Source organism: Gossypium hirsutum, chromosome D07 (genome assembly GCF_007990345.1).
Source record: "Gossypium hirsutum isolate 1008001.06 chromosome D07, Gossypium_hirsutum_v2.1, whole genome shotgun sequence".
NCBI lineage: Eukaryota > Viridiplantae > Streptophyta > Magnoliopsida > Malvales > Malvaceae > Gossypium > Gossypium hirsutum.
The window spans coordinates 34,560,756-34,576,691 of NC_053443.1; the positions used below are offsets into that span (position 1 = coordinate 34,560,756).

The 15,936-nt window shown below is 29.7% G+C and overlaps 1 long non-coding RNA gene across 1 annotated transcript; it reads left to right on the plus strand.

Annotated features, from left to right (window-relative positions):
• The first annotated feature begins 13,833 nt into the window (after positions 1-13,833).
• Positions 13,834-15,732, plus strand: LOC107956747 (uncharacterized). Its single transcript, XR_001700235.2, has 3 exons — positions 13,834-14,314; positions 14,458-14,625; positions 15,519-15,732. It is a non-coding gene; the product is annotated as an uncharacterized lncRNA (long non-coding RNA).
• Positions 15,733-15,936: the final 204 nt, after the last annotated feature.

Here is a 15,936-nt window from a genome sequence, read left to right on the forward strand (position 1 = left end):
GAGGCAAAGTCCGTTACGGAATAATAGATAAAGTATAAAATTTTAAGAGGTTAAAATGGAAATTTACCATGTGATGCATAGCATACTTCTTGTGTTTTATGATTTTTTTAAATTTCATTTTTAAATATTAAAATTCAAATTTCGAGACTAAGTCGGGTACAGAATCAAATATAAAAGTATACATTTTTAAAAGGTTAAAATGAAAATTTGAAACTCAAATTTTGAGGTGAACTCCGTTACGAAATTAAAGATATAGTATAAATTTTTAAGAGTTTAAAATAGAAATTTACCGTGTGATGCATAGCAATCTTCTAGTGTTTTATGATTTTTTTTAATTTCATTTTTAAATATTAAAATTCAAATTTTGAGGCAAAGTCAATTACATAATCAAAGATACAGTATAAATTTTTAACAGGTTAAAATGGAAATTTAAAATGTGATGCATAGCAAAGTTCTCGTGTCTTCTAATTGTTTTAAATTTATTTATAAATATTGAAATTTGAATTTTGAGCCGAACTCCGGTATAGAATTAAAGATAAAGTATAAACTTTTAAGTGGTTAAGATGGAAATTTACCATGTAATGCATGGAAAACTTCTCATGTAATATAAATCTTTTTAATTTCATTTTTAAATATTTAAACTCAAATGTCGAGGCGAAGTCGGTTAAAAAATCAAAGAAAAACTTAAAGAATATATTTTTAAGAGGTTAAAATGGAAATTTATAATTTGATGAATAGCGAAGTTCTCGTGTTTATGATTCTTTTTAATTTAATTTTTTAATATTAAAACTTGAATTTTGAAGGGAAGTCTGTTATGGAATTAAAGAAAAAGTTTAAATATTTAAGAGTTTAAAATGAAAATTTACCATGTGATGCATAGCAAACTTCTCATGTTTTATGATTTTTTTAATTTCATTTTTTAAATATTAAAATTCAAATTTCAAGGCAATGTCGGTTATAGAATCAAAGATAAAGTATAAAATTTTAAGAGGTTAAAATGGAAATTTATATGTGATGCATTGCAAACTTCTTGTGTTTTATGTTTTTTTTAAATTTAATTATTAAATATTAAAATTCAAATTTCGAGGTAAAGTCGGTTATCAAATCAAAATAAAAATTCCGTGTTATGAATCTTTTTACTTTCATTTTTAAATATTGAAACTCGAATTTTTTGGCAAATTTCATTACAAAATTATAGATAAAGTATAAATTCTTAAAAGGTTAAAATGGAAATTTACCATGTGATGCATGGCAAACTTCTCGGGTCTTATTCTTCTTCTTAAGATATAGTGTAAATTTTTAAGAGGTTAAAATAGAAATTTACAATGTGATGCATAGAGAATTGCTCGTGTCTTATGATTCTTTTTAACTTCATTTTTAAATATTGAAACTCAAATTTTAAGGCAAAGTCCGTTACAGAATTATAGATAAAATATAAATTTTTAAGAGGTTAAAAAGGAAATTTACCATGTGATGCATAGCACACTTCTCGTGATTTATGATTTTTTTAATTTCATTTTTAATATTAAAATTCGCATTTCGAGACTAAGTTGGATACAGAATCAAATATAAAGTATACATTTTTAAAAGGTTAAAATGGAAATTTACCATGTGATGCATAGGAAACTTCTTGTATCTTATGATTCTTTTTAATTTCATTTTTAACTATTGAAACTCGAATTTTGAGGCGAACTCCGTTACGAAATTAAATATAAAGTATAAACTTTTAAGAGTTTAAAATGGAAAATTACCGTGTGATGCATAGCAAACTTCTAGTGTTTTATGATTTTTTAATTTCGTTTTTAAATATTAAAATTTGAATTTCGAGACAAAGTCAGTTACAGAATCAAAGATACAATATAGATTTTTAACAGGTTAAAATGGAAATTTAGAATGTGATGCATAGAAAAGTTATCGTGTCTTCTGATTGCTTTAAATTTATTTATAAATATTGAAACTCGAATTTTGAGGCGAACTCTATTATGGAATTAAAGATAAAGTATAAATTCTTAAGTGGTTAAAATGAAAATTTAACATGTGATGCATAGAAAAGTTATCGTGTCTTCTGATTTTTTAAATTTTTTTATGAATATTGAAACTCAAATTTTGAGGCGAACTCCATTACTGAATTAAAGATAAAGTATAAAATTTTAAGTGGTTAAAATGGAAATTTACCATGTGATGCATGAAAAACTTCTCGTGTTATATGAATCTTTTTAATTTCATTTTTAAATATTAAAACTCGAATTTCGAGGCGAAGTCGGTTACAGAATCAAAGAAAAACTTAATGTATATATTTTTAAGAGGTTAAAATGGAAATTTATAATTTGATTAATAACGAAGTTCTCATGTGTTATGAATCTATTTAATTTAATTTTTTAATATTAAAACTCGATTTTTGAAGGAATGTCTGTTATGGAATTAAAGAAAAAGTTTAAATATTAAAGAGGTTAAAATGGAAATTTACCATGTGATGTATAGCAAACTTCTCGTGTTTTATGATTTTTTTAATTTAATTTTTAAATATTAAAATTTGAATTTCGAGGCAACGTCAGTTATAGAATCAAAGATACAGTATAAATTTTTAAGAGGTTAAAATGGAAATTTATATGTGATGCATTGCAAACTTCTCATATTTTATGATTTTTTAAATTTAATTATTAAATATTAAAATTCAAATTTCAAGGACAATTCGGTTAGCGGATCAAAATTAAAGTAAAAACTTTTAGGAGTTTAAAATGGGAATTTACAATGTGATGCAGAACAAAGTTCTCGTGTATTATGAATCTTTTTAATTTCATTTTCAATTATTGAAACTAGAATTTTGAGGCAAAGTCCGTTATGAAATTATAGATAAAGTATAAATTTTTGCAAGGTTAAAAAGGAAATTTACCATGTGATGCATAGCAAACTTCTTAGGTCTTATTATTCTTCTTAAGATATAGTGTAAATTTTTATTTAAGAGGTTAAAATGGAAATTTACATTGTGATGCACAGAGAAGTGCTCGTGTCTTATAATTCTTTTTAACTTCATTTTTAAATATTGAAACTTGAATTTTGAGGCAAAGCCCGTTATGGAATTATAGATAAAGTATAAATTTTTAAGAGGTTAAAATGAAAATTTACCATGTGATGCATAGCACACTTCTTGCGTTTTATGATTTTTTTTTTAATTTCATTTTTAAATATTAAAATTTGAATTTCGAGACTAAGTTGGGTACATAATCAAATATAAAGTATACATTTTTAAAAGGTTAAAAGGAAAATTTACCATGTGATGCATAGGAAACTTCTCGTATCTTTTGATTCTTTTTAATTTCATTTTTAACTATTGAAACTCGAATTTTGAGACGAACTCCGTTACGAAATGAAAGATAAAGTATAAACTTTTAAGGGTGTAAAATGGAAATTTACTGTGTGATGCATAGCAAACTTCCAGTGTTTTATGATTTTTTTAATTTCGTTTTTAAATATTAAAATTTGAATTTCGAGACAAAGTCGGTTACAAAATCAAAGATACAGTATAAATTTTTAACAAGTTAGAATGGAAATTTAAAATGTGATGCATAGAAAAGTTATCGTGTCTTCTGATTTTTTTAAATTTTTTTTATGAATATTGAAACTCAAATTTTGAGGCGAACTCCATTACTGAATTAAAGATAAAGTATAAAATTTTAAGTGGTTAAAATGGAAATTTACCATGTGATGCATGAAAAACTTCTCGTGTTATATGAATCTTTTTAATTTCATTTTTAAATATTAAAACTTGAATTTCGAGGCGAAGTCGGTTACAGAATCAAAGAAAAACTTAATGTATTTATTTTTAAGAGGTTAAAATGGAAATTTATAATTTGATGAATATCGAAGTTCTCGTGTGTTATGAATCTATTTAATTTAATTTTTTAATATTAAAACTCGAGTTTTGAAGGGATGTCTGTTATGAAATTAAAGAAAAAGTTTAAATATTAAAGAGGTTAAAATGGAAATTTACCATGTGATGTATAGCAAACTTCTCGTGTTTTATGATTTTTTTAATTTAATTTTTAAATATTAACATTTGAATTTCGAGCAATGTCTGTTATAGAATCAAAGATACAGTATTGATTTTTAAGAGGTTAAAATGAAAATTTATATGCAATGCATTGCAAACTTCTCATGTTTTATGATTTTTTTAATTTAATTATTAAATAGTAAAATTCAAATTTTGAGGCCAATTCGGTTGGCGGAACAATAGTAAAGTATAAATTTTTAAGAGTTTAAAATGGAAATTTACAATGTGATGCAGAGCAAAGTTCTCGTGTATTATGAATCTTTTTAATTTCATTTTTAAATAAACTAGAATTTTTAGGCAAAGTCCGTTACGAAATTATAGATAAAGTAAAAAATTTTAAAAGGTTAAAATGGAAATTTACCATGTGATGCATAGCAAACTTCTCGAGTCTTATTATTCTTTTTAAGATATAGTGTAAATTTTTAAGAGGTTAAAATGGAAATTTACAATGTGATGCATAGAGAATTGCTCGTGTCTTATGATTCTTTTTAACTTCATTTTTAAAGATTGAAACTAGAATTTTAAGGCAAAGTTCGTTATGGAATTATAGATAAAGTACAAATTTTTAAGAGGTTAAAATGGAAGTTTACCATGTGATACATAGCAAACTTGTCGTGCTTTATGATTTTTTTTTAAATTTCATTTCTAAATATTAAAATTCACATTTCGAGACTAAGTCGGGTACAAATCAAATATAAAGTACAAATTTTTTAAAGGTTAAAACGGAAATTTACCATGTAACGCATAGGAAACTTCTCGTATCTTATGGTTCCTTTTAGTTTCATTTGTAACTATTGAAACTCGAATTTTGAGGCGAACTCCATTACGAAATGAAAGATAAAGTATAAATTTTTAAGAGGTTAAAATGGAAATTTACAATGTGATGCATAGAGAAGTGGTCGTGTCTTATGATTCTTTTTAACTTCATTTTTAAATATTGAAACTCAAATTTTGAGGTAAAGTCCGTTACGGAATTATAGATAAAGTATAAATTTTAAGAGGTTAAAATGGAAGTTTACCATGTGATACATAGCAAACTTGTCGTGTTTTATGATTTTTTTAATTTCATTTTTAAATATTAAAATTCAAATTTCGAGACTAAGTCGGGTACAAATCAAATATAAAGTACACATTTTTCAAATGTTAAAATGGAAATTTACCATGTAATGCATAGCAAACTTCTCGTGTCTTATGATTCTTTTTAATTTCATTTTTAACTATTAAAACTCAAATTTTGAGGCGAACTCCATTATGAAATGAAAGATAAAGTATAAATTTTTAAGAGGTTAGAATGGAAATTTACCATGTGATGTATAACAAACTTCTAGTGTTGTATGATTTTTTTTAATTTCATTTTTAAATATTAAAATTCAAATTTCAAGGCAAAGTCGTTTACAAAATCAAAGATACAGTATAAATTTTTAACAGGTTAAAATGGAAATTTAAAATGTGAGGCATAGTAAAGTTCTCGTGTCTTCTGATTGTTTTAAAGTTATTTATAAATGTTGAAACTCGAATTTTGAGGCGAACTCCGTTACGGAATTAAAGATAAAGTATACATTTTTAAGTGGTTAAAATGAAAATTTACCACGTGATGCATGGAAAACTTCTTGTGTTATATGAATCTTTTTTAATTTCATTTTTAAATATTAAAACTCAAATTTCGTGGCGAAGTCGGTTACAAAATCAAAGAAAAAGTTAAAGTATACATTTTTAAGATGTTAAAATGAAAATTTATAATTTGATGCATAGCAAAGTTCTTGTGTGTTATGATTCTTATTAATTTAATTTTTTAATATTAAAACTCGAATTTTGAAGGGATGTTTGTTATGGAATTAAAGATAAAGTTTAAATATTTAAGAGGTTAAAATGGAAATTTACCATGTGATGCATAGAAAACTTGTCGCGTTTTATGATTTTATTTAATTTTATTTTTAAACATTAAAATTCGAATTTTGAGGAAACGTCGGTTACAAAATCAAAGATAAATTATAAATTTTTAAGAGATTGAAATGGAAATTTATATGTGATGCATTGCAAACTTGTCGTGTTTTATGATTTTTAATTTAATTATTAAATATTAAAGTTCGAATTTCGAGACCAAATCGGTTATTGATCAAAATTAAGGTACAAATTTTTAAGAGGTTAAAATAGAAATTTACAATGTGATGCATAGCGAAGTTCTCGTTTTAATTTCATTTTTAATTATTAAAACTCGAATTTTTAGGCAAAGTCCATTACGGAATTATAGATAAAGTATAAATTTTTAAATGGTTAAAATAGAAATTTACCATGTAATGCATAGCAAACTTCTCGGGTCTTATGATTCTTCGTAAGATATAGTGTAAATTTTTAAGAGGTTAAAATAGAAATTTACAATGTAATGCATAGCAAAGTGCTCGTGTCTTATGATTCCTTTTAACTTCATTTTTAAATATTGAAACTCCAATTTTGAGGCAAAGTCTGTTACGAAATTATAGATAAAGTATAAACTTTTAAGAGGTTAAAATGAAATTTACCATGTGATGCATAGCAAACTTCTCATGTTTTATGATTCTTTTAATTTTACTTTTAAGTATTAAAATTCAAATTTCGAGACTAAGTCCGATACAGAATCAAATATAAAGTATAAAATTTTAAAAGGGTAAAACAGAAATTTACCATGTGATGCATAGCAAACTTTTTGTGTCTTATGATTGTTTTTAATTTCATTTTTAACTATTGAAACTCGAATTTTGAGTCGAACTCCGTTACGAAATGAAACATAAAGTATAAATTTTTAAGAGGTTAAAATGGAAATTTACCATGTGATGCATAGCAAACTTCTAGTGTTTTATGATTTTTTTTAATTTCGTTTTTAAATATTTAAATTTGAATTTCGAGGCCAAGTCAGTTATTGATGCGATCTCATATTCGTTGGATGAATCGAATCGCTTGTTTCCCGATCGTAAAATTATGTAGCAAAGAATTCATTTAACAAGGGGTTGATTTCAAAGAAAGATAGGATTAACAAAACAAAATGTAAAGTAGATACGAATTAATGGGTGAATGGAAGTTGAACCTAACAGCTGAAGAATGAACCAATATTAAGAGATAAAGACCCAATTCTTATATGATAAGCTATTAAGGTGACAATGGTAAAAAGGATAGGACCGTAACCCTCTATCTATTGGAGATAGGAACCAGTCGATATAGGTTGAACGCCACACTAGTTGGAGTGATAAGTTCACAAACAGAAACAGATTGACGCCACTAGATGAGCTAGATAAGTCAATTTGAGTCATAAAGAACAATGAGAGTTGAACAACTCACAAATATATTAAAATTCATTCAAGGATCAAAAGTTCTTGTTACAAGTTACAAGTGAACTATTTATAGGCTACAAGGTACCAGCCGAATAGTCAAGAAGTAATTCAAACTAAATGAAGCTGGAATTCAATTAATTCAGCTGATTAATTCCTTGTAAAATTTAATTGATAAAGGTTGACATTAGCTTTGACAATTGGAGTTCCCGAGTAGTCAATGAAGTGGACTTAGAAGTTGAGCTGAATGAACAAGGAGCTTGATCGATCAGGAGGGTTTATGAGCTTTAGTAAATGCCTCATTGGTTCACCGAATGTACAAGTAGCTGGTGAATGTATCTTGTGGCGTCTGAATAGTCTTTGGTGTGAACATATGGATTTCGACAGTCCCTTGGGTGTGAAGATCAAGAATTGGACGGTCCATTAGTGTAAACAAAAGTAGCTGGCTGATTAGCTCAAGTAAAGTTTAATTATTGACATATCCTTTCATGAATGATCACTTGGAAGAGTGTACCAAACAACTCCAAGATACATGAATATTCAGGTGCATGTTCCTTCATAACTGAACTCCAATGAATCTGAAACCAATGCATGTATGTCCAGCCGCCTAATTGAATAACCTATAAAACAAAGTAAAGACTCAGTTAAATACAACATTAAGACAAACTAAAACATAATTTAATTTGTATGAAACTAAGACATAATTAAAATGTCTGACTTAAGACATGTATTAATGTTGTACGAAATAGAACATAATTAATAGACTTAAAACAAATTAAGATACTCAGATTATGACACAAATAATTCTCAAATTAATAATGATTAAAATAACTAAAAGAGTTTAAGTCTTATTCCAGCAACTAAGTTAGCTAGCTAAGATTGAAATCGGTTTGAAGCAGGTTGCATGGGGCGTATGTCGAGCACTCCCAAGCTTGATCAATGAATCCGGTCAGAGCTTCTCCCCAAACTTGATCAACGAGGCCTGAGATAGCTTCTTTGAATTTCTTGGCTCAAGCACGAGTAATTGGCCCCGTTGGCAACTGTTAGAATTAAGTGACCCGAATTCTTATTTAAATAAAATACTGTGGTAAAATAAAATAAAAGTAAAATCCCTATAGAATTATACTTCTTGTATTTTATTTTAGAATAAGGTTTTTAAAACCTTATTAAACTCCATCTATTTGATATTGATTAGAATAAGATGTTTCACTCCTATTAGAATATGGTTTTACAAGCCTATAAATAGACATAGTCTACTCCTCTTGTAATTAATTCAAATTCGACATAGTGAATTTTTTTCTCCTCTACCCTTGGTTTTTTCTCGAAAGGGTTTCCATGTAAACAAATAGTTAGCGTGTTGCAACTTAGAATATAACATAAACAAATTAGCCTATGTATAATAGCTTAGATATTATTCAGCGTTCAAATAGTAACTCAGTCTTGTCAACTTAAGACAGTTTCAGACACAAAACAGTCTTGGTACATAACAGATCAGTTACAAATGCATGTGTAATGCAAATTCAGTAGCAGATACAGATGTAATAAAGACACAGATACAAATACAGATGCAATTTCCTACCCCAATCGCTACACACCATCTCGACCCACCCTACACATCAATAGATATATAATGCCCATTTATCCTTACACACCTCATAGTATCGGTGTGACACGTTGCAGTGTTTACAATCTCACTGCCAGATCAAACATAATTATGGGTGGTTTAGCTACCAAACCAGTACAAAACACTTCCTTCAATTCATAACTCCCACTCCATGCAGATGCAAAACAGATGACAAATATATATAATTCAGATGCAGATACGATCACACACTTCCAGTATAATTGAGTGTCGATAGCATTAATATCCAACTCATACCGATATCCAGAGTGGCTAATATTCACGATAAAATAGATCATACAACTCAGTTTAGTTCCTATACATCCTGCGGACGACTTACATTCGCCTCACACATCAACTACAACTTTAATAGAATTTCAGTTTTCAGGCTCACACGCCCGTGTGGCTCCACATGGTTTGGCACATGGCTGTGTGGCTTGCCCGTGTGACCCAAATCCGAAGTCAATGAGTTACACTACCTGGACACGCGCCCGTGTGATCCAAAATCAAAGTCAGTGAGTTACATGGCCTGGGCACACGCCCGTGTGTCAGCCCGTGTGACCTGCACCTTATTTTCCAACACATGGTCTAACATACACCCGTGTGACCCAAATCCAAAGTCAAGGAATTACATGGTCCACCACACGGCCTCCCTCACGACCGTGTGGCAGCTCGTGTGCCATCGACAGTCTCGTTTTTGACAAAGAACAACGCAAAAAAGAAAGGGGTTTCGATACCCACCTGTTACATGACGCTGTAAAAGCACCCAAATGCAAATTCTAAGCCTAAAACAAGTTCCAAACGTCTCATTCAATGAAACATTCGCAAACACGAAAGTTACAACAATCAAATTTTGTTGAAACCTTCAACTCACTACACAAAACGGATGGAAGCCTACTTACCGTGGTACACGTTCGGTTCCTAAAAAAGTCGAGAAGCATTAAACATCTCTTGAATCTCCCCTAGCGCATCAAAACACAATAAACAATAGGACTATCACACACCTAAGGATTTTGAATACTTTCCTCAATTCACACAATAACACTTTAAAACGGAAATAACCGACCCAATTACCTTAAAATGTACCAGAGTAAGCAAAATCGCAACCCAATGTAGCAATTACGAAAGACGGACAGAACTAAAGAAAGTTTTAGAAGAATTGTAAACTAGACTAAAGAAAGAAATAAAAAAATGGGAAGAAACAAAAAGGAACGTCTAAAATATCAGAAGAGGGAAGAAGCCATTTAAAAATTCATATCAGTTTTACAGAAAAGTGCAAAAACATAAATCCTTATTGCATACGCAAGGACTCAAACACGAAAGTAGAAAATAGGTAAACACTTAACCAGTGAACCATCAGATTCATTCTTTACATAAAAGGTATAGAATTAAACTTAAACGAGGAATCCTAAACCAAGGGCTCAAATAAAGAAATTAGCAAAATTTTAAAATTTATGCGACTCGAACCTCAAATCTCAAGTGAGCCACCAAAACACACAACCACAAAAGAAAACACATGTTTATTGACACAACTTAATAATAAAAACGCAAATTTTGGGGTGTTACACCAACTCGGTTACAAAGTCAAATATGAAGAATAAATTTGTAAGAGGTGAAAATAGATATTTACAAGGTGATGCATAGCGAAGTTCTCATGTCTTATAATTCTTTTTAATTTCATGTAACACCCCAAACTTGGCTTAGATGTTATGTCCAGATTTTGAAGAATTAAATCAGCTTATTTAAAAACTTGCGTTTCAATGAAACTCAAAGTGCGTTTCGGAAACATAAAATTTGGCAAAACTTCCACAAATGTTTAGAAAAAACTTAAATTCGGAATCACTTATCTCAATCCCAAAATTTGATTTCAAAATCGTGTTTTGAAAATAAGTATTTTGGCAAATCATTTCCAGCTTAAAGATAATCACTTGATAAAATTATTTGTTTATTTACAAAAAAACTCTTTAGGGGTTACTTAATTTTGCAGCAAAAAAACTTTCAGAGTTTTAACTTTGAAAACCGAATTTTAAATTGTTAACCCGTGAGGTTTTTCAGTTTCATTTTAAAATACTCAAAACTAAACAGACAAAACCAAAAACGAAGTCTAAACAAATTTACAGTCCCAAAATAATTAAAAACATAAACTATCCTATTTTATTAATCGATAATCAATCTGAGCTCCCGCACGCCTTCCGATCCTAAACTCAAAGTTAACTTGAAAAGTCAGAGACAAAACAAAGGGGTGAGCTTTAGAGCCCAGTGTATAACAAGACTTGAACACGGAACACACATATCACAATATACAAATCAGAATATCATAAAGAATTTTATCATGTGCAATTGAACAGAAATGAGAATGCATGATTATGTCAATGCGATATTTTTTAGAAATCATAATGCAGATTTTTCAGAAAATTTCCTACCCATCTCTGGTACACACCAAAATAGAGTTCCCCAGAACTCGTCCATCTAAATCACACCAACATAAAATTGTGGACATTGCCACCAGAGATTACAGTTAAAATTGTCAAATAAAAAATATGTGGTCAAGCCACTATATTGCAGCAAAGCTGCCAAAACAGATATGAGTGGATGAGCCACTATAATTGCAGACAAGCTGCCAGACAAAAATGTTGTTAAACCACCAAAATGTGCAGATAATTAAACTGCCAAAATCTTCCTCCTTTCAACATCATCCCAAACCCCATACAACATGTCATGGCATGCACATACAGAATCAGAATGATAAACATGTAGGACATGCTGACATACAATAGCAGAAAATAGAAGATCCATGCTTCGCAGAATAGATTTATCAAATCTCATTGAAAACACATCAGTTTTGCAATGAAATCACATGCATGGTTATTAATAGATTCAAAGGTATTCAAATTAACATATCATGCATAGCGAAGTTGATTAAAATTCAAATTTCGAGGCGAACTCGGCTACAGAATCAAAGATAAAGTATAAATTTTTAAGAGGTTAAAATGGAAATTTACCATGTAATGCATAGCGAAGTTCTCATGTCTTATGATTCTTTTTTAATTTCATTTTTAAATATTGAAACTCAAATTTTGAGCCAAAGTCCGTTACGGAATTATAAATAAAGTATAAATTTTTACAAGGTTAAAATGGAAATTTACCATGTGATGCATAGAAAACTAATTGTGTTTTATGCTTTTTTTAAAAATTTTATTTTTATATATTAAAATTCAAATTTCAAGGCAGCATTGGTTACAGAATCAAACATAAAGTATAACTTTTAAAGAGGTTAAAATGGAAATTTATCATGTGACGCATAGCAAGTTTCTCGTGTTTTATGATTTTTTTTAATTTCATTTTTAAATATTAAAATTCAAATTTCGAGGCCAAGTCAATTACAGAATCAAAGATAAAGTACAAATTTTTAAGAGGTTAAAATGGAAATTACAATGTGATACATAGCGAAATTCTCGTGTCTTATTATTGTTTTTAATTCATTGTTAGATATTGGAAATTGAATTTTGATCGAACTCCGTTATGGAATTAAAGATAAAGTATAAATTTTTAAGTGATTAAAATGGAAATTTACCATGTGATGAACTTTTCTTGTTTTATGATTTTTTATAATTTCATTTTTAAATATTAAAATTTGAATTTCGACGCAATGTCGGTTACAGAATCAAAGATAAAGTATAAACTTTTAAGAGGATAAACTGGAAATTTACAATGTGATGTGCAGCGAAGTTCTCGTGTCGTATGATTGCTTTAATTTAAAATATTGAAACCCAAATTTTGAGGTGAACTCCGTTACGGAATTAAAGATAAAGTGTAACTTTTCAAGTGGTTAAAATGGAAACTTACCATGTGATGCATAGAAAACTTCTAATGTTTTATGAGTTTTTATAATGTCATTTTTAAATATTAAAATTTGAATTTCGAGGCAACATCGGTTACAGAATAAAAAATAAACTATAATTTTTTAAGAAGTTAATATGGAAATTTACAATGTGATGCATAGTGAAGTTCTTGTGTCTTATGATTGTTTTTAGTTTCATTTTTAAATATTGAAACTCAAATTTTGAGGCCAAGTCCGTTACGAAATTAAAGATAAAGTATAAAATTTTAAATGGTTAAAATGGAAATTTAACATGTGATGCATAGCAAACTTCTAGTGTTTTATGATTTTTTTATTTTGTTATTAAATATTAAATTTCGAATTTTGAGGCCAGGTCGATAACCGAATAAAAAATAAAGTATAAATTCTTAAGAGGTTAAGATGGAAATTGACAATGTGATGCATAGCTAAGTTCTCGTGTTTTATGATTCTTTTTAATTTATTTTTCAATATTGAAACTCACATTTTGAGATGAAGTCCGTTACAGAATTAAAGATAATGTATAAATTTTTAAGTGGTTAAAATGGAAATTTACCATGTGATGCATAGAAAACTTCTCGTGTTTTATAATTTTTTAATTTCATGTTTAAATTTTAAAATTTGAATTTTGAGGCGAATTCAGTTATAGAATCAAATACAAAGCATAGATTTTTAAGAGGTTAAAATGGAAATTTACAATGTGATGCATAGTGAAGTACTCGTGTAATATGATTCTTTTTAAGTTGATTTTTAAATATTGGAACTCGAATTTTGAGGCAAAGTCCTTTACGAAATCATAAATAAAGTATAACTTCTTAAGAGGTTAAAATGGAAATTTACAATCTGATGCATAGTGAAGTGCTCGTGTCTTATGATTCTTTTTTAATTTCATTTTTAAATATTGAAACTTGAATTTTGTGGCAAAGTCCGATACGAAATTATAAAGTATAAATTTTTAAGAGTTAAAATGGAAATTTATCATGTGATGCATGTCAAACTTCTAGTGTTTTATGATGTTTTTATTTCTTGTTTAAATATTAAAATTCCTATTTTGAGGCCACGTCGGCAACAGAATCAAAGATAAAGTGTAACTCCCTGAATAATTTATTCCTATTTTTGTAAATCCTAATAAAAATATGTATTTGCTTCAGTGGCTAAGTGTTTTGATTGTGTGCTTGAGGTCTTAGGTTCAAGTCCCACTTTTGGCAAATTCTGTTATTTTTTATCCTAGCCTTATTCTTACTGAGTAGGCTTTTGTTATATTGTTTGTAAACTCATATTAGAATGAGCTTGTTGGTTTGAATGGTAAGGAGTTAGCTTGCTGGAGTTCTTGTGTTCGAATTCTCGTGCAATTGTAGATATTAAATTGTCTCGGTTGTCTGAGAGAGTTTGGATGGGTTTGGAAGTCTGTGTAAGTGGACGAGAGAGTGAGTAGTTGGGATTGGGCTAGTAGGAGATCATGCCTAAATTTGAGGGATAAGGTATATTATTTGATATTATTTTATTATTTTTCAAAATTTGTTTCTCTCTCTTTCAAAAAAAAATTGACTTTAGTTTGTTCTCCCCTTTCTCTGCACATTCATTTTTTTCCCTTCTTTTTACTACTTTATCCTTTTCCGTTCAGAAACTGTTGTCAATCTCTGTGTTTTGGTTCTATGATCCCTGCTCGGATTGTGGTTGGAGCTAATCAAGGGGATTGGAATTCATCGTCTATCGTGTAGAGTGTTAGAGCTGTCATAACTGTTCTGGTTCTGGTGGGCTCGGGATCGCAATAGCATCAAAATCGAACCAGGTGTGTACCTAAAACAGGAGAAAATGAGGTTCAATGAAAGTCAAAAATTGGGTTTGTCGACGCTACACGGGTGTGTGGCCAACTATGTGGATGCACACGGCCGTGTAACTATCGAGGGTTAGGCTATGTGCGAGACTCGACCGTGTGACGATGGTTGTATGGTTGTGTAAGCCACACGGGCTAGGTCAGATTGGGCGTGTGGGCCCACACGAGCATGCCACACGGGCGTGTGGGCTTTGGGCCAGGCCATGTGGGCCACAAAGGCAAGGCCAATTTGGGCGCCCATATGGGCCCAAAATTTTAAAATTTTTCCAAGGGTCGCACAGGTCATTCTGATTGACTGTGGGACTACCGTAGGGTCAATAAGGGCTAACTAAATCCATTGTATGTAATCTGTTAATCTAATAGTTTGATCTGAGTAGGAAACTAATATGCATGTCTGACTGTTCTGCGTAAGTAAGTATAATATCTGTATACTAGCACGTTAATCATATGATTCTGTATCTGTTATCTGTATGTTGTATCTGTATTTGGGTGGGATTTGAATATGTGGAGGAAGTAATCTGTACGGTGACCTTTCGCCTAATTTCTGGCAGTTTGACTGCACATTATTCTGTTATGTGTCGCATCGACATTATATGGTGTGTAGGGATGGGTGGGTGTTTGTAACCCCACATGGTGTGATGGGATGGTCAGAGATGGTGTGTAGAGGATGGAGGTAGGATTCTGTATATTTTTCTGCTTATCTAATTCTGATATCTGTATCTATTAAAGACTTAGGTCCAAATCTGTATCTGTCTGCATATGAGATTCTATGTATGTTGCATGAGTATCTTTGTTGGGTTACACACTGAGTTTACGAAAACTCACATCTGTTTGTCTGTTCTATTCAGGTAATCCTCAGGCTTAGGCGGATCAGTGCGACGGAGGCTCAATAGAGACCACTTGTTGGAAAACTGCTATTTTTTCTTATCCTTATTTACTGGTTTTACTTAATTTCTGGTTTTCGAGAGAGTTTTTTAATTTTTGGACTCTTCGGACTGTTGGGACTATTCATTTTGGATTTTTGGTTTGGTTGCATATATGATTTTTAAACTATGATGAAAACACTAGCATGGTTTTGATTTAAACGATTTTTCAAACTTCCACTGTGAGATATTTGGTTAACTCTGAAGGACAACATTTAATAATTTTAGTAATGGATATATAAATGAATATGGCTAGTAAAACTTGGACGTTTTTATCTAATAACTATACAATGTTTAATGAAGTATCATCGATTTCAAAACCCTTTTTCGTAACGCTCCCAGA